This window comes from Crocodylus porosus, unplaced genomic scaffold, assembly GCF_001723895.1.
Source record: "Crocodylus porosus isolate Cpor-Errol unplaced genomic scaffold, CroPor_comp1, whole genome shotgun sequence".
Taxonomy (NCBI): Eukaryota; Metazoa; Chordata; order Crocodylia; family Crocodylidae; genus Crocodylus; species Crocodylus porosus.
Genome location: NW_017728929.1, coordinates 1,514,371 through 1,540,685, shown reverse-complemented (window position 1 = coordinate 1,540,685; position 26,315 = coordinate 1,514,371). Strand labels below are relative to the sequence as shown.

General features: G+C 40.6%; 1 protein-coding gene across 3 annotated transcripts in view; it reads left to right on the top strand.

Annotated features, from left to right (window-relative positions):
* WDR33 (WD repeat domain 33) overlaps positions 1 to 26,315 on the top strand; it is an 81,915-nt gene that overhangs the window by 17,453 nt on the left and 38,147 nt on the right. The window lies entirely within an intron of this gene.

Below are 26,315 nucleotides of genomic sequence, written 5' to 3'. Positions count from 1 at the left end.
CCCTGATAAACTTATAGGTGGCCATCAGATCACCCCTGAGCCTGCGCTTTTCCAGGCTAAAGAGTCCCATGGCTCTCAGCCTGTCATCATAAGATCTGTTTTCCTGACCTCTCTGATCATGAATGGGGCACTCTTGTAGCTTTGAGAGAGTAGTTCTGCTCAGGTGAGCTGCTAATTGCTAGGTAGCCTGCTAATCATCACAAAAACGAGAGTCACTTATACTATGACAGGCCTGCCTAGAGTTGCAACAGATATTTAATGCAATGTATGTTTGGACTCTTGGACTAAATAGTACTTCTGCATTGTCATCAATTTTTTTGTGGGGGGGGTTAAGTGGAAGAAGCCCTTGCCATCACTTCACAGTAGTTCTTAGCACTTGCAGCACTGGAGGAGTGACTGACAGAGTGAATAGCATCTAATCCTCCTTGCCCAGCACATGCCATTTCATGCTTTTGTTTTGGGCAAAGCATGAATCTTTAGGCCAAAGGTGGGCTCACAGGCCCTCTATACGGAACATGAAACTTCTGGGTTTCAGGCATCCTCCACAAAAAAATTGTTTATCTTGTCTCACTTAAGTTTCAGTCAAGTTGTCTGTTTAGAAATTGTGGCCATCTTCTGGTACAAAGTGTGTGTGTTGGGGCCTTAAGTACAATGAGGTTGATAGCTCATAGGAGGGAAAGTATTTTGTTTTAAAACAACAAAATGTTAAAAATTGATCACAGTCTCTTTCAATACAAAAAAGCCCCTTCCTGTGAGGGTTCTGCAAAAATGGCATTAAAAATTCCTTCCTTTGGTCTTTTATTCCTCTACAAGCAGTTTGAATTGCTTCATAGAATGAGATATTCTTAAGCTATGTATTCCTATTGGGAGAGCCAGAACCACCCTCCCTTATTTTTGTTACCTTGCTACTATAAAATATGGTGGATACGATCCCAACTCTGGGGAAAGCTAAGAAAATTAATATAGCTTTGATGAAATTAGGTATAAAAATTACATTGTTGTAATGATATGGCCATGTATTTAAGTGTTATTAGGGACTGGAGAAGTTAAGGTTTTCATAGTAATATAAATTTTACTACATTGTATTCTGCAGGTATGTTAACGTATGTTCTGTGGATCAGACATTTTAATTGGCTAAGAAATAATAAGTATTTCTTCAAAAAATGTTGACTTCATAGGAATCTTGCTTTTGGGAGTTTAGTTCCCAACAAGAAATAAGCCCAAGTGTTTGCTAAGATTTTAACTTTCCAAGGCTTTGTTAAGTAAGCAATCATCTCCCATCACCTCTGCCTTGCTTTGGGATATATGGATGATTTACCAGTGCCTTGACTCTTTCTGGAACCTTCCCATTACCTTTCGTTGGCCACGGCTAGCTAAAGGACTCCAGATCCATTTCCGTTGACTGTCCATTGTTTGTATATCCATGTATCCTCAGTTAGTCCGAATAAAATTTACTCTTTTTAAAATCATTTTGCCTGCTGTCTTTGTTGGGCTACTTTGGCCATGGGGCATTGGTATTTGCGAATCTTTCCATGTTTTGTTTGGGAATGTTAGTTTGGTGCATTTTTGCCCAGTCACAATGTACTTAATTTACATACATGTGATGCTTCATATTGGTTTTGAATGCTATTAACACTTTAAAGTTTGCTCAGAGTTATACTTCTCTGAGGAGCTTTGAGTACTTTCGTAGTTAGTACAGTAGGACTTTTTTCTTTCTCAAACCTTTAGCTTTTAAAATGTTAATGCATGGCATATCATTGAATTCTTCATTAACTACTTGTGCAATCTTTCATCTTTATTGTTGCATTAGTAGCAGAAAGGAAGCTCAGCAAGTTTAAACAAAAAACAAAACAAAAAAAAAACACACACACATGCAGCCATACAGTATTTTACATGGGTAGGTATAATGCTGTGTCTTGGGTTTAGGAGAAGAGTATCTTTTGCCCTGGGAGGATATTTGTATGGATATGCTGCCTGGAGCTATTAATATAAAAAGAAATGAAAGGGATTCTACAAGTATGTCAGAAGTAAGAAGACCAAGGAAGTGTAGGTCCCATAATGTAAAAGGCAGTCTAGTTATAGATGATGCAGAGAAGGCTGAAGTATTTTATCTCTTTTTTACTTAAGTCTTCACAAATAAGCTACTAGGTATTAAACGTAGTTAGCAGTAAAGGAAGGAGGCAAATAGCTTAGAGCAGTGGAAGAACAGGTTATGGATTTAGAGATGCTAGGTGCTTTTAGGTCAATAGGGCTGAATGAGATGCAGCCTAGGGTACTGAAGGAAATCAGTTATTCTTTTTGAGAACTCATGGAGATTGGGTGCAGTTCTGGATGATTGGGAAGGACAAATATGGTGCCCATCTTTAAGAATGGGAAAAAGGACGGATCCAGGGAATTACAGACCAGAATAAGTCTGATCTTGGAAAGGTCATAGAGCCACATCCTCAAGGAATCTGTTTCAGATGGAAAAGGAGATGAACAGGACCAGCCAGCATAAATTCACCAAGGGCAGTTTATGCCTAACCAACTTGATTTTTCTTTTTTGATAAGGTGTCGGGCTCTGCAGATGTAGGGAAAGCAGTGGATGTGATATACTTTGACGTTTAGCAAAGCTTTCAACACTCTCCCACAATATTCTCATTAATAAGCTAAGAAAATACAGATAAAATGAAAGTTTTGCAAGGTAGATAAACAACTAATTGGATTGTTGCACTCAACTAGTCATCGATGCCTCAATTTACAGTGAAAAGGTGGTATCAAATGTGGTTCCCCAGGCATCTGTCCTGGGTCCAGTATTGTTTAACATCACAGTTAAATATTTGAACAATAGGATTGAGTGCATGCTTATCAGATGTGTAGATAAGTTGGGTGGAGTGACAGACCCTCTGGAGGAGAGGTTAGGATCCAGAATGACTTGGATAAAGTGGAGAAATTTGATCAGCCAAATCAATCTGATGAAGTTCTGAAAGGACAAGTGCAAATTCCTGCATTTGGTACAGAATAATGGCATTTACAAATACAGACTGAGGAATGATTGGCTATACTGCAGTAGTGCAGAGAAAGAAGGTTATAGTAGACCACAAACTGAGTAGGAGCCAAAAATATGTTCTTGTTGCCAAAAGAAAACCTGACTGCATACTGGGTTGTATTAACAGGAACATCTTTTGCAAATCAAGGGAAGTTATTCTTCTGCTTGATTCAGCACTGGTGAGACCTCAGAGTACTATGTCCAGCTGTGATCTATCCCTCTCCCACCCTCTCTCTTTAAATCTGCTGTTCACATCCTTCTTGAAAGAGAGTCCAGTGGAGGATGACAAAAATGATTAGATATCTGGGAAACATGATAAGGAAAGGCTGAAAAGTAGGACAGTTTAGTGTGGAGAAGGGAAGACTGCAGAGGAGATTTGATTAGTCTTCAAATACCTGAAGGGTGATTTAAGAGAAGGATCTGGAGATTGACTTTTTATTTCTGGCTTTTGGGGATAGGACTAGGAGCAGTGGCTTCAGGCTGCAGCAGAGGAAATTTAGGTTGGAGTTTAGGAGGAACTTGCTGACTGAGGATGGCTAAGGATTTGAACAGGCTACTAGGGAAGCTGTGGAATCTCCATCCCCAGAAATTTTCAAGAGCAGGTTAGAAAGACACACGACTAGGATGGTTTAGTTGGGAGTGATCCTCCCCTGAGTGGGCTGGACTGTAGGAGCTCCTGAGCTTTTTCCCATCTTTAACTTCCTGTGTTTCTAACTGATGTCACAAATATTTAAAATACATTGTAGAAGTGTCCGTTAGAGCAGTCCAAACAGCTGACCCAGAGTACTTAAAGATTTGTCCTCAAAATGAAAGCCCAAGATGAAGGTTGTGTTGTCACCAAGCACATGAACATAGTTTGAGTAGCTCCTTGGATCTGTGAGCCCCATCACTTCAAGGCTGTGTACTAGATTATGTTTCTGATTTCCAATGCCTTGTTAAATGAACCATCTTCACTACCAAAACACCATGTGCTTGAAGTGGTAAGTTTAAACTTAAGTTTTTTGAGGCACCATTTCACTCTAGACTGCTTTGCATCAAAGCTTTTCACATACTCTATTTGGACAGTATTAGGAACTGATTTGGATTAACCTGTTATAGAACTAGCGTATTTGCATCTATGCTTAAATCACTTTGGGTTTAACCAGTTTTGCTCAAAGATACTGGTGCCATTTTTGCATGTCAGTCTGATATAGTGTTAAAGTAAGGTCAGAATTTGATGGTGATACAGGAACCTTCATGTCCTGTTTTGTTGCAGATTAGATACCAGGCTTTTTTTCACTGTTGTCTTTGGACCTGTCTTTGCCAAAGGTCTTCGGCACCACAGACATCTCTCCAGAAGTGCAGTGCCTGTGTTAGGATGAAGGGTTGAAGTCCTGATGAGGTTGGAACTGCATTAGTCTCATTCCAGAGAGAATGAGGAACATCACTATAATATTCTTGCCTTTAAAGTATTTAAGCTTTCTTCTAGTTTCTTCCAGGTTTGGGTTAAACATGGGGGTTTTGCTGTGTTCCTCTTCTTTCTTCAAGAGACGATGCTTAAAAGAGTCTGGGTTGCATTCCTTTTTCTAGTAAGGGTACTGTTTGCTTGTACTCTTCCCTGTCAGAAAATGCTTCATATCCCTTTACCTCATTTCCTTTTTAATTTTTGAAGCAAAAAAGCGAATGTATTTGGCTTCTGGACATAACTTTCAAAATTTCTCATAATATCTATTTTGACTAAAAAAGAGCAAGTTTTTGATGCAGAGCTTTTTGTCAATGACTCCGAGTCTACCTCGGAAACCTTCATGTTGAAATCAGTATCTCTGAAATGTTTTGGCTCCATTTTCTTTAGAAGAAAATATTTAATCAGATGTTCTGATTATGGTATCTTGAACTCATGGATTTTCAAGACTAAAAGTGGGAAAGTAGAGTTTATGGAGGGAAAATAAATACCCTTTCAGACTCCAAAATCCAGAAGCAATGGTATGAGGTTGAAGGCACTGAACTAGTCTATGTTGTCTCTGATATGGGGAGCTCACTGGTGAGGGCCTACCATTCCTGATATCGATTCCTGCAGGTATACATGACTTTAGGCATTTGGCTTATAGATGAAAGAATAGCATTAAATATAATAATGTAATTATAGATTGATATCAGGCTGTCATCTGGAATACCGTACTCCGTTAGGGATACCTTATTTAAAAAAATAAAGTACAAGTCGTATGCACTATTTGATGCTGGTGATTATTAAAGTCCTGAAAAAGTGTACAAGGAGAGTGAAAAAGCTAGGAGTCTTTGGTGTAGAGAAGAGATGAATAAAAGTGTCATGAGAAATTTACCATAATAACTAAATATTTATTTTTAAAAAAAATTAGAGACTCTCATAAAAAAGAGCAAGGGGACAACTATTAAAAATGCAAGGAAGAAAATTTAACATTGACTAACAGAATTTTGTTTTTATTCAGTGTACAGTTAGCATGATAAATTTCATAGTCCATTTCTGAGTCCAACAATTAATGCATTTAATTTGGTAATTTAAAGAAAAGCTTGAAAAGATATAAAAGCCTAATGTTTTATATGATGAGGCAGCCTTTTAGTAGAGGAGACTAGCAAGAAATGTTTCTTATGCAGGTAACCACATTTAGAACTGGTACTTACACCAGGTATGTGTCATTGTCTGAATAATGCCCGTTTACAGCTGGTATTTGTCATGGTCTGAATAATGAGCTAAATGGTTTGTTGGACATTGTTCTGATCTTGTACGTACGAGTAATTTCTATGCATCTACTATGTAGTGGAGAAACTTTCTCAATTTAATCGGCTCAGGAAAATAATCTTGGTATTATTCTGAAGAACTTGATGAAAGCCTCTGTTCAACTTGTATCTGTAAACAAAAAAAGATTATGCAGGATAAAATGGATAGGAAATAATACAGGTAATGTATTTCCTGAGATTTGCCTCATCTGGGATAGTGTGGTCACACCCTTTCAAAAAGGATATAGCAGTGTTAGATAGTGGACAGTTAGAAACAGGAGGTGAGTGATTGATTAGGTGGTGAAAAGGCTTCCATGTGAAGAAAGATTAAAAATATTAACCTTAGGAAAGTGACAAATAAGCGGCATCATAGCCGGACAAAATAACGGTATGGAGAAAATGCAGTGGGACCTTCTGTTCATTAAACAGGAGAAGCAAAAGAGCAAAGAGATATGCCCAGTGACATGAGGGGGCAAATTCAAAACAGAAAATAGTTTTTCACATTTCACATAGTTAGATTATGGGCTCATTGTTACTTCATATTAAAGTTAAGAATTTAGAAAGATTCACAGAATGATTTGGAGATTTATATGGGTGTATATGTCCAAAATTGTTATAGTAAACATTAATCCCTTATGGTTCAGCAATTAAACTTCCTCAGAAGCACTTTCCTCTGATGTTTCTGGTGGCAGCAACTGTTGGAGACAAGATACTTGGATGAACTATGTATCATAGATGTATAAATGTATCATAGCACTAGCTTAAAAAAGGCTAAGAAACCGATTGGTTACCTTATGTCAGGGGCAAGCAATTATTTTGGGCGGGGGGCCGCTTACCGAGTTTTGGCAAGCTGTTGAGGGCTGCATGGGTAGCCCTGCCCCTTGAGAGGTGCCCTGCCCCCGGTTGCCATCTTGTAACCAGAAGTCCTGCTCTTTAACCCCTGACCTTGCCATCCAAAGCCCTTCCCTTTGGCCCCCAGAAGTACTCCTTTCAGCAAGGGGTTTTGCCATCTTGGAACCAGAAAAATTCCAAATTATATTCTAAAAAGCAAACATCTACAGCATTCATTAATTTGATTTTTAAAAAATAGTTTTGTCCTGATATGTGTCTGTGTAGTGTACATAGAGCTGATTGTATAATAGCTTAAAATGAAGTGTTACTCATGTGTGTTGTGGGGGGTGCATATAGGTTTGCAGGGACTGTGAATGTGGGGTGTGAGTAGGTATGGGGTTTGTGGGGGCTGTGAGAGGGGAGGGTGGCTGTGGGTCTGCATGTATGGCAATGCGGGGGGGGTGCATGTGTGTGCTGGGGTGTGTGGCGCTCATGTTATGAACACACACAGACACTGCCCCTGGTCCCCCCCCCCCACGCGCACAAACCGTGGCGCGGCCCCATGCTACCCAGTCTGGTGATGCAGCTGGGAGTCATGTGGTGCTGGAGCAGGGCCAGGGGCAGGAAGAGAGTGAAATGGTGGTGGAATGGCACGGGACTGGGCTTATCAGTTCTGCTGAGGGCTCCCCCTGGGTCCTACTGTCCCTGACTCCTGTCAGCTTTGACAGGCAGCCAGGAGCAAATAAATATTAATTTACTAATATTTTTAGGGGCCCTGTGGGCCAGATAGAATGACTGGAGGGATGGATCTGGCCTGTGGGCTGTATTTTGCCCACCCTGCCTTATATTCTCTTATATTAACATCTCATTCTTCAACTTCCACCTGCTAAAGGAAGAAAACAGGAACAGTACTAAGAAAATTACCTTCTTTTCTTTGATTACATTCAAGAGTGCCTACTATACTCTTGCTCAGAGTGCATCAGATGCTAAAGATTCGAGCATTCATTATCTCTAAGCAACAAGAAATCTCAGGATGTGTTGAAAGGTTTTGGCATGTTACTCTGCCAGTTGTGCTTACTCCTGGGACATCCTACTTGTAAGTCTAGGCTCCTCCTGAATGCCCACTCACCTTGGAGATATTCGTCATGAGTATTATGTGGCTACAAAGTTTACTTTTTCAGAAGCCTCTTCATATTGCTCCTGCATCTCCCCAACAAAAACTTCGGAAATCTGTGCATCAGAAAGAGATATACAGCAGGAAATCCAAACTACCATGGCAGAATGCAAACAGACATATGTCACAGTATGAAAGGAGAAATTTCATCCCAGGTACTATTTGAGACCCAGCATGATAAGAAAGCTCAGATCCAGCCTGAATCTTGAGGATCTGAATCAGAGTCTAGTGAAAGAAATTCAGAAGGCTCACCATAGGAACTGTTATGCTTTTCAAAGAAGGATCACCTGCCTTTTTCTCTGGACTTTGTGTACACTTTATATGGAAGGATATTCTCAAGCACAGGACATCCAGTTTGTAATAAAGGAGCAATGCCACTGCTATGACTGACTACTTCTTTGCAGCCTTTTTAACTGATGTTGGAGCAATACTTAACTGTGATGTTTACTTATTTGTGCATAGTGGGCATGTGTAGGTTCTTCTAAACTGAACGCTTGACTCATCAAAGGAACTTTTAAAAGGGGTCTGAGAATCAGTTTGAGTCGTTAGGTGCAAGTCTAGTAGGGTTCACTGTAAATTGTCAGAAATCCTGCTTCCTCAGAAAAAATAGGTGCGATAGACCACTATTTTGGTAGCAATGTATGACAATTGCTGGTTAGGTCTAGAATTCAGACTGTATCATTAGAAAGAAATAGTAAGCATAGGTGCATCCATGTGGGACTGAGGAGGTGGCACACTCTGATATTTATATTATTTGTATTGTATCCACCATGTCTAATATATTCAGAAAAAACGTAACGAATCTAACTTAAGTTGGGAACCTTTGCATGTGGAAAAATGGGCTTTTGACTTAAGCCATCTCTATCATTACTCTCCTTGTATAGAAAATGAACTTCTGGAGCAAACTGCATTAACAGTATTAGATAGTGAAGTAGTTCTTCAGATATTCTTTCAGTCGAAACATAGGAAGGGTTCTCTGTAGGTCACCTGAACAAAACAATATAGGTTGCAAGGGATGTATTCTCTGTTTCTTGAAAATGAAGATGTCTCTGGGCCTAATCACCAGTCTTTCCAGTCTGAAGGATCCTCATCAAGCGTAAGGAAAAAAAAGTCAGTGATTTTTATTCTTTTTTTTAGTTTGATGTTCTGGTTCACAGTCTGTCATTCAAGAAGAATCTGTTTCTGCTATCAGACTAAGAACCTGGGTACAGATGATCATTCATAATTTCAGGGATGTCCCTTCCATCAAGGAGACCTCCCTGCTGACGTCCTATTTCCTAACACAATATAAGTGCAACAGCGTAGTACTTCTGAATAGCTGTTCAGTCAGTTCTCAGAAGGATTTTATCATGATTCTACTTGATACAAACAGGCTGCATTAGGTCTTTGGGGCATTTCCTGCCTTTGCTTGTCCAAATCTGAGTTAAGGACTGGTTTTGTTTATTTTCATTTTACAGCTATTTTACCCCCATCTGGACTTACTTTAAAGCAGACTATCTTTGCAGCTGGCAGTCATTGGGTTTAGTAAGAGCTTATATGTTTGGGGCTGATGCAGACTTATGCACCATTTGAAACCCATAGGCTGGTTATTTCCTGGTATGAGAGTTTCCAGGTCTGAGTAATCTCTCTTTAGGTTGTAGTAATTTTCTGTAACAAGTTTTATGCATTGAATATTATTGTCATTCTGATATTTATGGTGTTACAGCATCACGTGATCTCCCAGTTTCTGGCAGTACTCTAACAAATATTTTTTCCTTTACTTAAAATAGCTTATGGCTTCCATTGTTTCTGTTGGTTCTGATGCCCTTTGGGAGATAACCCAATGCGTGTCCTATACCTGGCAGGATAAAGTGAAATTAGAGTGTGTGCAGGGAAAGGTGCAAGAAGTCAAAGGGACAGAGGGAAACTGAGAAGGGAGTTGGTGCCTTTCAGCTTTTCAGTGAGAAGGAAAATATGGTCTTGTATGGGGCAGGGTAATTTGCAGGTGTAAAAATCAGTATTTATATAAGCACTTTAAGTAAAAAAAAAAAAATAGTATGTGGGTAATAGATCTGGTGAGTGGGAGAAACAGAAACGGGTTTAGCAGAAGGATGAGACAGACAGCAAGAGAGACAATTGGCTCTCCCTTTATGATGAATTGAGGTCACCTTAGAGTCATTGTCTGAGCAGCCTCTGAAGAGGCTGCATTTTTCTGGTTGCATCCAATTCTACTATGAACTTGATAGTTCATACAGAAGCTGAGAGTGTATCTAAAGATGGGCCAAAACCCCACAGTTTTTTCTTTTTTTAATTTCATGGGTTTGGGTTCTGACTCGTGTTTTATATCTTTGAGCTTTCCAGTTTCAGTGTGGTTATGCTCAGACCCAAGATCAGTGATTCTCAATTGGGGTATTGCATCCCTTGAGGAGTGCTATAGTGCCCAGCCCATGTGTGGAGTAAAGCACTCTCCTCCTTTCCTGTCAGAATCTGTGCCCACTGCAGCATCTCAGAGACCAGTGGCATACCTGACTTGGTCCTCTGGGGACCTTCCTCTACTGTCCAACACACCTGTGCTGTCCACCACCATACTCTCAGCAGTTCTCTCTGTTAGTGCATGAGCAGATGCATGGACAGAGCTGCTCTTTTCAGCCCCACTTTGCCCCATGGCTTGTCCCTCACTCCCAGGACCAGTGGGTCACAGGGACAGATGGCTCTGGTTGCCAGCATACATGGCTTCAGGGTGCAGCCTTGGCTGTAGGGACCACCCTTACAGTAAGTGGGCATGTGTACGGCCTTACCCCCTTGGGTATATGGAGGGCAAGCGGAAAGAGTGGAGCACAGCATGGTAAGGTCTTGACCATGGCACCCTTCCCTGGAACCAGGTAGATCACCGTTTCTCAACTATTTTAGCCTCAAGCAGTCCTGCATAACTTTTCTGAATTTAAATTCTAGCTCAGTAAATCTCAACTGGCACTGGGGGTACTGCTAAATTCAGAAAACTTATAGAGGGGTGCCTTGAGGCTAAAAAGATTTGAGAACCACTGTTCTAGGTTCTTGCCAAAGTTAGGGATGGAATTATACCATAATGATCTAATCGTGCCAGCATTCATAGCCTTTTGGCATTCCTATCCCAGTGAGTTTCCTTTCCATGTGTCTGCTGTTTAAAAGGTCTTGTCTTTTTAATCAGTACTTATATAAGCACTTTGTGATACGTACTCATTACATATACAACCTTTTGTTGTTGGTTGCCAATTGAATAGATGCTGCTGAAACCAAAGATAATGTCTGAAGAGTTACTTTTCTACCTTAACCACTTCTGGTTCATTTCAACTTAAATATATACAAGCTACTGCCCAACTTTAGAAGATGCGATTACTTCTTTAAGGAGAAAAACCCATTTCCAAAGGAGGCTGGTCAGAGGTTTTTTAGACATGGAGCTTCATTTTGATTTAAAATATGACCATTTATATGGCATTGTATTTTGTCAAAGTTTTCACCCTTTCTTCCTCCCAAGGAAACTCCATTTCCTGGAGGTGGAGACGGTTTAACCTTTTATCTTCTTATTGGCAGCATAATTATATGCACATGTACCTATGCAAATATGTTTGTGCATCATGCATATGGTGTGCATGTGTGTCTTATCTGTATGTGTTTGGGGATAGTTTTGTTCTTCACAGTTTAATAACTCAACAAGTGAGTTATGCAACTATTTTCAAATAGATGCTAGTAAATCTAAATTGTATCAGACCACAATTGAGTTTGCATAATTATTAATCTTACGGCAGAGGGAAAATATTTTTAACCAGTGTTTTGAGACCTTACTGGGGCTATTCTATGTGCCTCTACTTATTCCATAATCCCTTGAGTTCTATAAAATAAGACTTAGTAGGAGCCTTAAAAGCTTCCAAAATTAACTATTACCATTTTCATATGTATAAAATGATGTGCATTTAAAGTAGAACACTTCTGTTCTATAGCTTAGAAGGAAATACCAGGTTCCTCTTCCTAATCTTATAACTTACTATTTCTAATCCTTCAGGATCTTATGTCGATGCATTCTTCAAATCTTAAAGGCTTGGCTTGGACCAGGAAGATTTTCAAGTGTTACATTTAATTTAGGAGCCTGACTTCTTGTTTAAACCAGCATGATTATATTGTTGGTATGGGTGCAATAATACTTATATAAAAACGTTATTAGCATAATTATTTTCCTTGTTGTATGGCAGGGGTGTTGAACATATAGCCTGCAGAGCTGGGTCTGCAGGCTTTGCCCTGCCCCTGGCTGGAATGGGGAACTTCCCACAGCAGTAGCAGACACTATGGCTGTGCAAAGCTTCGGTTGCCGATTTGATTTGGAGGAAATTCAGCCTGATTTGGTGGCCGAATCTCCGAATCCAGATAAAATCGGGAGACCCATTAAAAGGTCCGAATGGAATGTAAAGCTTCCAAATTGATTCAGAAGAGATTTGGAGAGTCAGATCAGCTGGGGAGTGGCAGGCACAGCCAGATGACTGCAGGTTCTCCTGTGACTCCTCTGGCTGTGTCTGCCTTTCCCCAGGCAGGGGGAGCCACAGGAGAAATCCCCATAGCTGCCCTGTCTGGCCCCAGCCTCCTGGCACTTGAAAGAAAAAAAGAAAAAGCCCTGCACTCACCAGGGATCAAGACCTCTGAGGGCTTGTGGCAGAGCCCCCCTGCATAGTGCAGGACAGTGGGGATTCCCCACAACCCTGCTTGGCACCCGTAAGGCAGCTGTCACATTGCATGGGTGCAGCTTGGCTTGGCTTGGCTGGGTGCTGCATGCCGTCTGGGAGCTGGGGCCACTGGGGCTGAGCACTGCTGGGCTCTGTGTGACTGCTGGAGCTGCTCCAGCTCCTGGACAGCGTGCGGCACCTGGCCAAGCTGTGCTGCACCCATGCGATGCAACAGCTGTTGCATGAGTGCCATATGGGGAGGGGCAGTCCCCACTACCCTGCGCTGCATGTGGGGGCTCCACCATGAGCTCCCAGAGGCCCTAATCTCTGCTACAGCTAGTGAGTATGGGGCTTTTTTTTAAGTGCTGGGAGGCTGGGGCCTGGCAGGGGATGGGGATGGTGATGGTGATGGGGCTGGGCAGGGCAGCCATGGGGGCTTTTCCCGCCACTCCCCCTGCCAGGGAGAGACAGGCACAGCTGGAGGAGCCACAGGAGAACCTGTAGCCGCCTGGCTGAGCCTGCCTCTCCCCGGCTGATCCAAATCTCTGAATCAGTGCCAAATCAAATGGGGACAGTGATTCAAATCACCAGATTGAATTGCTGTCCTACGAATCAGCTGAATCTGAATCCAAGTGACAGCCATGTTGCTGGAGCCCCAGAAGCACTGCAGGAACAAGCCCAGCACTGTGGCTTGTTCCAGTGGTGGCAGATAAGTACCTGCAATACTAGGCTTCTTCCTAGGGTGCTGCTGGGACTCCAACGCTGCATCTCTCACTCATTTGGTTGCTAAGCACCCAAGAAACAGCAGCAGCATTGGAGCCCCAGCAACACTGCAGGAAGAAGCATGGTGCCACAGCTTGTTCCTATCATGGTAGCCAAGTACCCATGATACTGAGTTTCTTTTCACTGGGTTCCCAACTGGCAGCACATGCCACGTGGTCTTGACTTGGCCAGAGTGAGTGCTGCATGCACTGAATCCAGCATGGTCTGTAGGCCTAACCTAGCCCACAGGGCCAGCCCCACACCATTCATCTAGTCAGTGGACTGAGCCCACATCATTAATTCTGACAGTTGGGGCAGGTGCCAGACAATTGGAAAAGGGCAAATGTAGTGCCCATCTTTAAGAAGAGGAAGAAGGAGGATCCAGGGAACTACAGACCAGTCAACCTCAGTCCTTGGAAAAATCATGGAGGGAGGTCCTCAAGGAATCCAATTTTAAGCACTTGGAGGAGATGAAGGTGATTTAGGAACAGTCAGCATGGATTCACTAAGGGCAAGTCATGCCTTATCAACCTGATTGCCTTCTATGATGAAATGACTGGCTCTGTGGGTGTGATATACCTTGACTTTAGCAAGGCTTTTGATATGGCTTCCCATAACATTCTCGCAAGCATATTAAGGAAGTATGGGTGGATGAATGGACTGTAAGGTGAATAGAAAACTGGCTGGATCATCAGGCTCAAAGGATAGTAATCAATGGGTTGATATCTGTTTGGCAGCAACTGTTAAGGGGAGTGTCCCAGGGGTTGGTTCTGAGGCTGGTTTTGTTCAGTGCCTTCATCAGTAAGTTTGTGGATGACACTAAGCGGGGGGAGTAATAGATACTTTGGAGGGAAGGGCTTGGATTCAGAGGCACCTTGACAAGTTCTAGGATTGGACTAACAGAAATCCCTTGAGGTTCTATAAGGACAAGTACAAAATCCTGCACTTGGGACAGAACAATCCCGTGCACTAGGACAAGCTGGGGGTTGACTGGCTGGGCAGCAGTTCTGCAGAAAAGGCCCCTGGGGTTACAGTGGACAATAAACTGAATATGAGCCAGCAGTGTGCCCTTGCTGCAAAGAAGGTTAACAGCATACTAGGCTGCATGGTAGGTGTGTTGCCACCAGATCGAACTAAGTGATTATTCCTCTCCGTTTGGCACTAGTGAGGCCACATCTGAAGTGCTGTGTCCAGAGGTAAGCTTTTTTCAGTAGTGGCATACAACAGAACAAAGAGCAATGGTCTCTAGTTGCAGCAAGGGAAGTTTAGGTTAGCTTTTAAGAAAAAATTTCTCACTAGGAGGATAGTAAAGCACTAGAGTTGCTAGCTTCTCTGAGTGCTTTTGTTAGCTTAAGATGGAGAACATCTGTATTGTTAAAAACAAACCAACAAAAACCATGCTTACTAGAGTTTTCTTGTATGCATATAGGAGTACAGGACAGTGTGCTAAACCTGTTTTGGGGGGGGTTTGGTTTTTGTTTTTTGTTTTGTTTTTTTTTAACTTTTAGTGCATGTTGTGGGTACTCTCACCTTTAATGTCCATGGCATAAAGACAATAGGTCTTTTCAAACACCCATAGTAGGGTGGTGGCCTCAAAGTAGGCTAAAACTTAAGCTGTAGCTTTTCCTTCTGTACAGTAAAAAAGTTGAACAAATGCAGCTCAATCTGTTTTGGTGTTACTTCGGTTGTACAAAAGCCAGCTCATCAGAAATAAGGTAATCAAGACTTCAAAATTCACAAAGTGAAAAACAAATTCTTAAAAGTTTGAAGCTGCCATTGTATCGTTAAAAAATACCCCCCCAAACAATAAGAGACCAATGTTTCCTACTCCCCCTTTCATGCTTATGACATTGTTGATCATTGTCCCATGAATGCTTTGATACAGTGCCTTTTGATCTTTTCCACCTCAGGCTTCAACCCCCTCACTCAAGCGCAACTCCTTTTCACAAATAAGAGGGGATAGAAATGGCATGTTTGTTACCCTCATGTTATGAATGTCTTGTTACCAAGTTCTCAGTCTTTCTCCTTTAGTTTCCCCATCAGCCATCCCTGGTTGTGTCAAGTCTACCTGCAACTCTGTACTTTATAGGGGGACAGAGAGGGGATTTTATTATTTTTCATTAAAATCTTAGCAGATATTTATTATATGCACTCAAAAACAAACATTTGGTCAATTTTTTAAACATTTTTCACATTTAGTACAAGGCCTTCTGATCAGTTAAAAACTGCTTGTATTATACAGCTTAGAGCAGTGATTCTCAACCAGGGTGATGAGCCCTCAAGGATGCCCTGAGATCCTTTGTAGGGTGTTGTGAAGTGAGAGGAAATTCACCAGGTATGAGGAGATGAGCATATAAATAAATGTAGGCTCAGGCTGAGTCCCTTATTGCCCATTTCCCTGCCACAACTGCTCAGCCCCTCTGCAAGGAGGTAAACACTGTAATAAGTAAGTTCATTTTTCAAATGGAGTGCTGCTTAATTCACAAAAGTTATGGAAAGTTGCTTCGATTCTAAAAATGTTGAGAACCACTGTTTAGAGGGTATTTCCATGTGTGAATTATTAGCACACAAAAAGTAGTAAAATGTATGGGTATTTTTTCACAGTAAGCAGCAGTTTGAGGAATTCTTCATGAGAGAGAGAAAAATCCACCTTTGAGGCCAAACAGGTTTCAGTCACCAGGAAAGATTTTTTTTTTTCCCCCACCAAACAAGAGCATCTGAAAATTAAATTCATAATGAAAGTCCTAATTTATAATTGAGTATACCAATTTTTTATAGTGAAGAGCTGGCTTTTCTCTATATGACATTTACTGGTAAGTAAACCAGTAAAAACTGAAAGTACTCTAAACAAATACAAACATTGTAAAAGATACCTTCAAAAATATAGGCCTAGCAAGAAAAACCTACTCATAAAGAGTTGTTATTCTTGGTTTTTCCTTATCTATTTCTCCTCTGAAAAACTACATCCTGTAGGAACCTTTACTTAATCTTAAATGTCTATCTATTCCTGCAGTAACGTTTGTCAAAACATTAGCTTTTGAATTTTCTGGCCTCCGATTAAATTGTTAAAGTCTGTGTTTCATTGACACAGTCATTATATTTTGTTTTAGGACAACTATGCTAGTGCATTGAACTGGAAAGCAAATTGCTTTCAAATGTACTTTTGAATATGCTCAGGGAGCAAATGTTCATAAGGCCATACTAGGAAATCACGCCTGTCTTCATTTTAGTCCTAATTCTTTGGTGATACCCACACTAGTCTTTGGAGAAAACATGTACTTCCTCTCAAAAGAAGGATGAATGCATTTGTGACACGGGTTAGGCATGCTCATCATTTGTGCATTATTTCAAGATCATTATTATTCTTTGAATATTATCTACTTCGGAACATTTATTTGGAGTGCTCAGAGGTCAGTTGTATTCTGCAAAGCATGCAAAATTTAAAATGGCTACAAAGATACTGTGAAAATGCTCCAGATTTGCTAAGCTGTTCTTGTAGTAGGGGAAAAAGTGTCTCATTTATGATGGCACAGGAAAAAATGCAATATATATCATAGTCTGACTGTTGTCCTTTCTCTCTCACCTCTTCTGTCTGCAGAGAACCAACATGTGCCAGTCATGCTGTTTCAAAAACCTCAAAGAATTCAGACCATTTAAAAAGTATAAGATATAATTTAAATGTAGAAACAGTTAGAAGGAAGAAAGCATGGGGGAGGACTAAGCTAGCCAGTGTATCTGGGGAGGATGTTTTTTAAGATTAACAAGTCTGGTTTTACCCCCCTGGCTTATGTTAAGACTATTATTAAACATCTCCTCCTTTTAGATCCTGGAATTTTAACTTGTGAATTAAAAACCTGCAGGGCAATAGCAAGCAGTTCCCCTTTCTTTACTATCAAATGGATTAGGGAAAATATCCCAGAATATTTTTCTTACAATATAAGCAGTTGGTCTATAAAAAAGGGAATAGCTGATTTAAAAGTTGATTATATCTGGTCTTCATAGATGTGAGGAAAATAAATTTGGTTAGGCACACTCCATCATGTTTCCTACTGAACTGTCTTCACTGAAAAACTGTAAACTCAAACAACATAAGCTCAGAGTTTCAAAATGAAACCATCTTTTCATTATCAAAGTGGAGATAAAGTGATCTGTTGCTTAAAATTCAGAATCGGCTCTTCAGAAAAGCCAAGCCAGTTTTGTCTTAATGAGTGCTGACACATATGAAAAAAACAACCTCCCCCCACCCCCCCAAAAAAAACAAAACAAAAAACACTCAGTACTTTACTGGAAGTGGAAGCATGTTAATTTCACCTGGTCCCCAGCATCTGTATAGATCGAGTGCTTCAGCAGGGCATTTTGGCCCACTTACCTAAAGCAAATTCAGTCAGCCATTAGGTAAAAGCGCCAAAAAGTCCCACTGAAGTACCCAATCTATACTGACATTGGGCAAGCTGGGTGTCAAACTAATGCAATGCCTCTTCTGGACATGTGCTGTACTCAATGTGGGGGCGCACCGAGCTTAAAGTAAAGCACTATTCTGTTGGGTTTTTTACATTTGTTTTGTTTTTTTATATCTGTAATCAGCAACGTGCTCTCAGTTCCTTTCCAAAAAGAAAAAGGAGGAGGACACTTTTGGGGTTAGGACAATTCACGAGAAATTTTAGCCCAAAGGATAATTTTGAGGATATTGTAGGGCGAGGTGGGCAGAATGTGGCCCGGAGGCCAGATGCAGCCCACCAGGCCATTATATTCGACCTGTGGGGCCCCTAAAAAATTTAGAAAATTAATAGTTATCTGCCCCTGGCTGCCTATCATGCGGCCCTCAATGGCTTGCCAAAACTCAGTAAGCGGCCCTCTGCCCAAAATAATTGTTGTAGGGTATATATATAAATGGCTACGTATGCATTTAGAATGGAATATTCAAGACTTGTATTGTAGAATCACAGTAATAGCAATACATCTGTCTTAAAGTGGGGCTGATTAGAATTGCTTCTTCTCAGTTGTAAACAGCACTAACTAACCAGTAAGTGGCTAAACTAGTACCTGAGCTTCTAACTCGAATGCTCCCAGCAAGAAGACTCCGGTCTTGGTATACGCTTAGCCTTCACCCTTTCTTGTTTTGTGGCAGCCTCCCAAAACTATATTAGATCAGTCTAAAAAGCTGTTGTTTTTAGTGGCAATACTGGTATTCCTGAACAATGACTCTTCTGGTACTCTATCTAATCTTGATTTGATAAAAATCAGGAGTGCACAAAGAGAGCCTGTTTTCTTCTATATTATTCTTCTCATTTTAGAGCTATTTGTATCCTACAACAGGGGTTTAAAGACATTTAGGTGAGGGTAGGTCCTGTAATAGTCTTCCATACCTTTCAAAACTATTTTTAGGAACATCCTTTATGATAGCTTATTGGAATAAACAGCTGTACCTGCCCTTGTCCTTCATGTAAGCATGTACATCTTTTTCGTGCTCCGTCATATGGATTATATTTGCTCACAAATTTGTTCAGTGTTTTTAATGCTAAGAGTTTAGGATCCCTCCATTATCTGTTTATAGGAGAGATGCTCAACCTCTGGCCAGTAGGCCAAGTACGGCCCGTAGAGCCTTGGAATTTGCTTGCAGGACTTCCTATGGGCAACCTGTCAATCACTGCTCCCTACTGCCAAACTCTGTGGGGCAGATCAGAGCTAGGTCACAACCTTCTCCCTGCCCCGGCAGACGGGGGCCAGGCTATGCCTCCTTCCCTCTGGATGGCTGGGTTGGGCCTGGGCTATACCCCCTTTTCCCTGTGGAGCTGGGCCACACCCCTTCCCCCTGAGCAGCTGGTTTGGGGCCAGCCCATGCCCACTTCTCCATGTTTCCTTCCTCCCTCCCCACCCACCCAAGACTGGGCCATGCCTCCTTTCTTCTGCCCAGGTAGGTTGGGACCTGGCCCCCTGTGTGGTTGGTTTGGGGCTTGGGTCATCACCCTTCCCCCAGGCCTGGGTTGGGGCCAGCCCAAGTCTCCTTCCCCATGCAGCTGGATTGGGGTGGAGCTGTTCCCCTCCCCATTCTGCATGGCCTAACGGGGCCCTGCTGCATCTGCCTTGGATGCTGGATTGAGTCCACCCACTGGAACCAGCCTGCAGAGGGATCAGGCACTGACCAGCCAGCCAGTTAAAAAAGGTTGAGTTTTACTGGTCTGTGGTGATTCCCCTTAATGAAAGCTTAATACATTAGGAGCCCTTCTAAAGCTAGTGATGCTATAGATATGGCAAAATGTAGCCAGCCAGGAGAGCAGTACACGTTCACATGTAAGTTGGAGGCTTCTTTTATTAAAGTGTGTTTATAGTACACCCTGTGACAGACCATCTAACCTTTCCAAGGACTGCTTCACATAAGACGTACTTCCTCCTCTCTCCTTTTCCCTACTTTATTTCCTGGCACTTTATTTCAAGGAATAGTAAAAGCTTCTCTCATACCATCAGTGTGGTACAGCTTACAGCTTCCTCGTGAAGACGTTAGTTTCTCAGGACTTTTGAAAAGGCAGAAGAAATTCTCTATGGCTCTGCACCAATGCTGGCATTTTACTAGCTGTGAGGTGTGTACAGAAAGCTGCCCTCTTTCATTTAGCCACAAGTAGAATTTTCCGTAGGCCATAGTACTTGAGTGTGCTGGAGTGAGGGTTAATATAAACTGTTCACCAGAAAATTATTGGAAAATTTCTGACACTTATTTCAAAATAAGGCGTGTTGGCCAAATGAGTAGCTTTGTCCTGCCAAATTGCAGAGAGCAAAGCTTTTATTGAATGACTTACCTGCTTTAAGAGTGTATTTCTTCCTTTTAGAATTCAGATAACTACCATTGGTAGTAATGATTGTGGCAAATATGTACTCTGAATATAAATTTGTGTGTTTTGGGGTTTTTTTAAATGGAGATATTTGAGGTTTGTTTAAAGATTTCTAGATCGAAATTACTTTGACCCAAAAATCAGGCTTTAAAAAAAAAATAATGTTCTCAATTTTAAATGCTTATCTGTGTGTTCTTGACCCTATGCATGACAGAACAGGAATAAATGCCAATATATTGCTTGTCCTCTTGTAGTACATGGCCGTTACGTTTGATGCACTTTATTGCAGACACTGTGTGGTAACATTTAAAATCCATCCTGTCATTTTGCAATCGAGTACATGGTAACACTGATTTAAAGGCACAATCCAGCTTTACCGTGTACTGTCTTGAGAACTGAGAGGTACTGGTTGAGCATATAGATGACCTTAATACCCATTCTTGTATAAGTAAAGACTCTGTTAATCTGAAAAATAAATATTTCTTAACCTTATATAATACCCTTTTTTCATTTTTCATTTTTTTTGTCACAGATGATAGTCTTGACACAACTCAGGGCTGTTCATAGCACAACATCTTCTCACAGCAGATAAAAATAATTATATAACAGGGAATATGCAAATAGCCTGTAGGTATGAAATATTTTTATGAAGGTATATTCTATGTATCAATGCAAAAACTGTATTTAACTTGCACTTAAAATAAAGTCTTGAAATGGAAGTTTAACTTCTAATGCTTCTTTTTTATTAGTATCAATGGTTAAGCAGCTCTTGTATCACACCACTTTGCAAGTAACCTGTGTGAATAAAACTGCAGGAAATTTATAATGTAACACTTTTTTCATTTGGGTGGCAAATGTTTTTTCAGGTCCTCTTGGGGTTACTATAGGAGCATTAGCCACCCCACCCCTCCACCCCCCGCTACTCTCATTAAACTTGAGTTATATGGGAATAAAATTGGCTAAATTTTTCTCCCCTACCCCCCATCTGGAGAATAATTCTATTAGGATAGGTTCTGCCTACCACCACCGAAAAAAATTCCTGCTTAGAATTAAAGCACCTGTTCTATACTCTTTAGTTAAACTTTCTTAAAGTGTTTTCATTCTGTCATGTCAACACAGTAAATGTAACTTTTTTTTTGCCTTATTTGTATGAAATAATTATATTTAAATAAAGATTCAGTATTGCATACAAGTAAATGCTAGATTTTTCCATTGCAAACAAGTTTTGTTCCTTTAAGCAGTCTGGGGCATCTTGATAATTTTCTGTACTTCACTAATTAATCTTCCCTCCTTTTTTTCCCCTTTGCAAATGTTTGAAGAAGAGAAAAATATTGACTTTTTTTTTTAACCATGATCATCACGGAGGTGACCATGTAAGAGGAAAATTGTTTCTTAAAAAGAAATGTTAGGGACAGTTAGAACCATGAATGGAGGCCAGGATAGGAAGGTTTTTTGTTTTTGTTGTTGTTGTTGTTTTTTGAAGGACTTGAACTAGTATTGCTTCTACTCACCATTGATTCTTTTGTGTTCACAAGGATTAACTGATACAGGAAAACGTCAGAATCAAACTGACCAATATACTGTTTCAAAACCCACATAAATGGTTATATCACCCTTGAAAGATTTAAAACTGCATACCTTCAGCTCTTCCACATCCCCCGCATGTGAAGAATTCAAGATACTCAAATATTTTAACCTTTGTTGTGCTGGCTTTACAAACCAAACCTTCTTAAATCACTGTATGTGTGGTGAGAAAAAAGTCTAAGATTGGGACTTCTGTCCCTGGATTGGCAAGTGCTGGGAGCAGTACTGAGTTGGTAGTCTCAGATTCTCTTAATCTTTTACATTCTTCCAAGTTGATTGGTGCACTTTAGTTAGGAGGGTCTCCTCTTTTTCAAGACCTGTTATGTGTGTTCTAGTACTAGATACATTAGTAAACATACCAGGTTTCCAGCAGTTGGGTTTTGGAAACCAAATTGTAAAGTGTACTTTCTAGATTCCAAGCATATGAATAAATACTTATACATTTAATAATTGGACTTTTTTTACAGGATTGTATTCCTTTGATTCTACTCTTAACTGCAGCTCCAACTGTTTTAAATGTTGGAGGATGTTTGTGGTTATACACATAGGGATGTTCAATGACATCTGGAGACATCTTTATTAGGCATTTCCTATGTGGCAGAAAACTGTCTTGCCCTTTTCATGGTCTCCATGTATGTGCACTAAGTGCAGATCCAGAGCTGGTGTTTACTGTTAAAGTACATTCCTGAAAACATCTACAATGATAACTCTCCAAAATCAGTATTCATCATTATATGCTCCTGTACTGTGCAGCAGCTACACTATCACAAGTTCAAATCTGATTTACATGTTCAATTACAGGCTGCATCACGGAGGGAAATATTGCATTTAAATATATGTTACCAAATATATTACATATCACTTTTATATTGTGCTGTTTAAAATTACTTTAAAACAATTGAGAGAGGAAAAGTCCCTCTTTCTCTGGAACAGTCGTTTGGTTGGAAGAGGCATTCAATCCATTTATCCTTTCTGGATTGTAGTAGGATCTATTTAATTTTTCTTACATCTTCTCTAAAAGATGATTGAATATTCTACTCTTGAATATCTTCCGTAAGGTCAGTCTAACAGTCAGTTCCTGGTAAAGCCTGCTATTTCTTCATTATTCTTAAGTAAAATATGGTTATAGCAGTATCCTAGCTACAGCAAGGATACCACGTATAGTGCTCTAATATCACTACTTCTGTCCACATCTTTTTGTGAGAATAATAGATTCTTGTTGTAGTACTGTTTTTCCACCAGTCATTCTCATTTTTTTGGTTTTAATTTAGAACCTTACATACATACATGCTTGGTCCTAATTGCTGTCTTGTCTTGTTGGTTCCTTCATTATCACTTTCTCCTTTCTGAATGATACTTGTATATGCTATCCAAGGACTTGATTTGAATGGGTTTGAGATGCTGAATTATTCTTTAGCCCATTCTTTCCCAATTCTGCCTTCTAATGTGTTTCTCTTCTCAGTACAGTTTATTGTATATAATTCTCTCTTAATGTTCCCACACAAATTTTAAGTGGAGCTGCTCTCATCATTTATATGTTGAGTCAACTTGTATGTAGTAATTGAGAATACTGTATGTATCCATCCAAGGTATCACACGGAGGTGCTTAAGTGTATATGGCATATTACAAATTGGTTATTAGAAAGGGGTCCTGTTTTTAGGGAGCCCAAAATAAATATCTTTTCCTCTTCTCCCCCCCCCCAACATTGAAAACCAACAAATTAGGGTTAAATCTGAAAATGAAGTCTTCAAAGAAACAAGAGTCTTTTATCTGTAGCATTGTGGAATAGAGGGAAGTGAATAAGATATCAAGGCAGCAGGAGAGAAGTAGGAAATCTGAGAGAAGTGTACAGGAATTTGAAGTGAGAGGCTGTGTAATAAAACACCCCTTATTTTTTTGTCTTTTCTCCCCTTGATAGATATTTTATCATTGGTCCATATTATCTGTCATGTTTTTGGAACACTGTATAAATTACAGTGCAGTACAGCTTTTATTTTCCTGCTTTTAAATCATATTTTCTCATTAGTAAAAAAAACAAAAAAACAAAAACCACACAAAAAACTATATTTTATATTGTTTCATTGAATTGTTTTTAATTCTTATTTGTACTCCTTGTTGGACCCCAGCAGTGTTGAAATTTGACTCTTGCCTGAATCAAGGCCTGGAATCGTGTGCCCTCTACCTTTTTTTTTCACTAGTACCTTGACCACCTGTCCTCTTCTAATTTAAATTATGCTGTATTTAGTAGGCAGAAAAATGGGTCATCTGCAGTGCTGATTGAACCTCTCCACTGTGTTCAATTCCATCTCCTTATGGAAGGAAAAGAAATGCTTTGCTAACCCAGCCCTTTACCATGCCTTTTCAACCTTCATAGATTCATATAGATGTTAGGGTTGGAAGGGACCCAATAGATCATCGAGTCCAACCCCCTCCATAGCCAGGAAAGTGTGCTGGGTACAGATGACCCCAGCCAGATGCCTATCTAACTTCCTCCTGAAGACCCCCAGGGTAGAGGAGAGCACCACCCCCCTTGGGAGCCCATTCCAGATTCTGGCCACACTAACTGTGAAGAAGTTCTTCCTGATGTCCAGTCTAAATCTGCTCTCTGCTAGCTTATGGCCATTATTTCTTGTAACCCCTAGGGGTGCCTTGGTGAGTAGAGCCTCAGCAATTCCCTTCTGCACCCCCATGATGAATTTATAGGCAGCCACAAGGTCGCCTCTCAATCTTCTCTTGCGGAGGTTGAAGAGCTCCAGGTGCTCGAGTCTCTCTTCGTAGGGCTTGACCTGCAAGCCCTTAACCATATGAGTGGCCCTTCTCTGGACCCTCTCCAGGTTATCTACATCCTTCTTAAAGTGTGGAGCCCAAAACTGGACGCAGTATTCCAGCTGTGGTCTGACCAGTGCTCAATAGAGGGGAAGTATCACCTCCTTGGTTCTGTTTGTCATGCGTCCCTTTCTGCTTCCGTGCTGCTGAGCAGGCAGTAGGTGTGCTGGAAAAATTTTTTCCCTGGGTGTGTGCAACATTTTGTATTTCTCCTTGTCAAATCACATTCTGTTGTTTTCTGCCCATTTGTCTAACCTGTCCAGGTCTGCCTGTAGTTGTTCCCTGCCCTCCGGTGTGTCCACTTCTCCCCACAGTTTTCTATCATCCACAAACTTGGACAGAGTACACTTCACTCCCTTGTCCAAGTCACTGATGAAGACGTTGAAGAGTATCAGTCCAAGGACCGAGCTCTGCAGAACCCCACTGCCCATGTGCTTCCAGGTCAATACCGACCCTTCCACCATCACTCTCAGGCTATGACCCGCTAGCCAATTTGCCACCACTGGTTCACTACCATGGTCCTTCGGGTTCTTAATTAGTTTATTCTTAGTATTTATACTGTTACCAACACTGGGTAATTGCAATAGAATTCCTTCAGATCTTGGCTTTGGTCTCCCATGATTTTTAATCATCTTGTCACCGGCTGGCTAATGTTGACAATGACAAATGGTTTCTTTCTGGCAGCATTTGTGGTAGTAGCCAATCTTTGTTACTTTGTTGGCTTTTTTTTTTTTTTCCTTCTTCCCGGTGCCATACTGTGAATGTCAGATGTATGTACAATGTTTCCCCTAGACTCCTAGGGCTGGAAGAGATTGCCAGGGGTCATCAGGAAGATAATCCCCTTCTCAGGGCAGGATCATCTCTGTCTAAAACAATTTCAGACAAATGATTGTCTAAACTGCTGTTAAAAACTTACAAATGTGGAGATTCCACAACCTCTGTAGGTAACCTGTTCTAATGCTTAACCACCTTCATAGGAGAGAGTTCTTTCTAATTTCCAACATGAATTTCCCTTATTGCAGATTAATGCTGTTGTTCTTGTCCTGTCCCTTGTGGCCACAAAAAAAAGAATTTCACCATCCTCTTTATAACCACCCTTCAGATATTTGAAGATAGTTTATCAAGTCTTCCCTGAGTCTTCTCTTCTCCAGACTACTCCAGTACTTCTTCCAGAGAATCCAGTCTTTTCTCATTCATCTGTCTTCCTGTAATAATTTTGTTGCTCTCTACTGGACTTTTTATTAAAGTGTAGTGCCAAAAATTGGACACAGTACTCCGGGTGAGGCTCCATCTGTGCCACACAGAGGAGAAGAATTACTTCCCTTGTCTTACAAGTGATACTCCTGTTAATACAAACCAGTATACTCTTGGCTTTCTTTGCAACAAGAGCATGTCTTTCTCTAGTATTCAGCTAATGGTATGTTATAACCCCCAGGTCCTTTTCTGTGGTACTGCAGCCAAGCCAGTCATTCCCCAACTTGTGTTTGTACATTTGATTGTTCCATTCTAAGTGCAAGACTCACACTTGTCCTAATTGGATTTAATTTGATTTTTCCAGTTTATCAAGGTCATTCTGAATCCTAATCTTGTTCTCTAAAGTGTCTGCAACTTGACCCAGCTCGGTGTCATCTAAGAATGTGCTAAATGTGCACTCAATTTTATCCTTCAAATGATTAATGAAGATACTAAACAGTAGCCAAGATAAACCAGTGGGGAACCACACTTTATATCTCCTCCCAATTAGACAGTGAGCCATTGATAAATTACACTTTGGGCATGATGATATAATCCACTATGTATTCATCGTACACTAATTTCATCTAGACTATATTTCCTTAGTTTACTAATTATATTTATTATCACTGACAAAGAACAATGA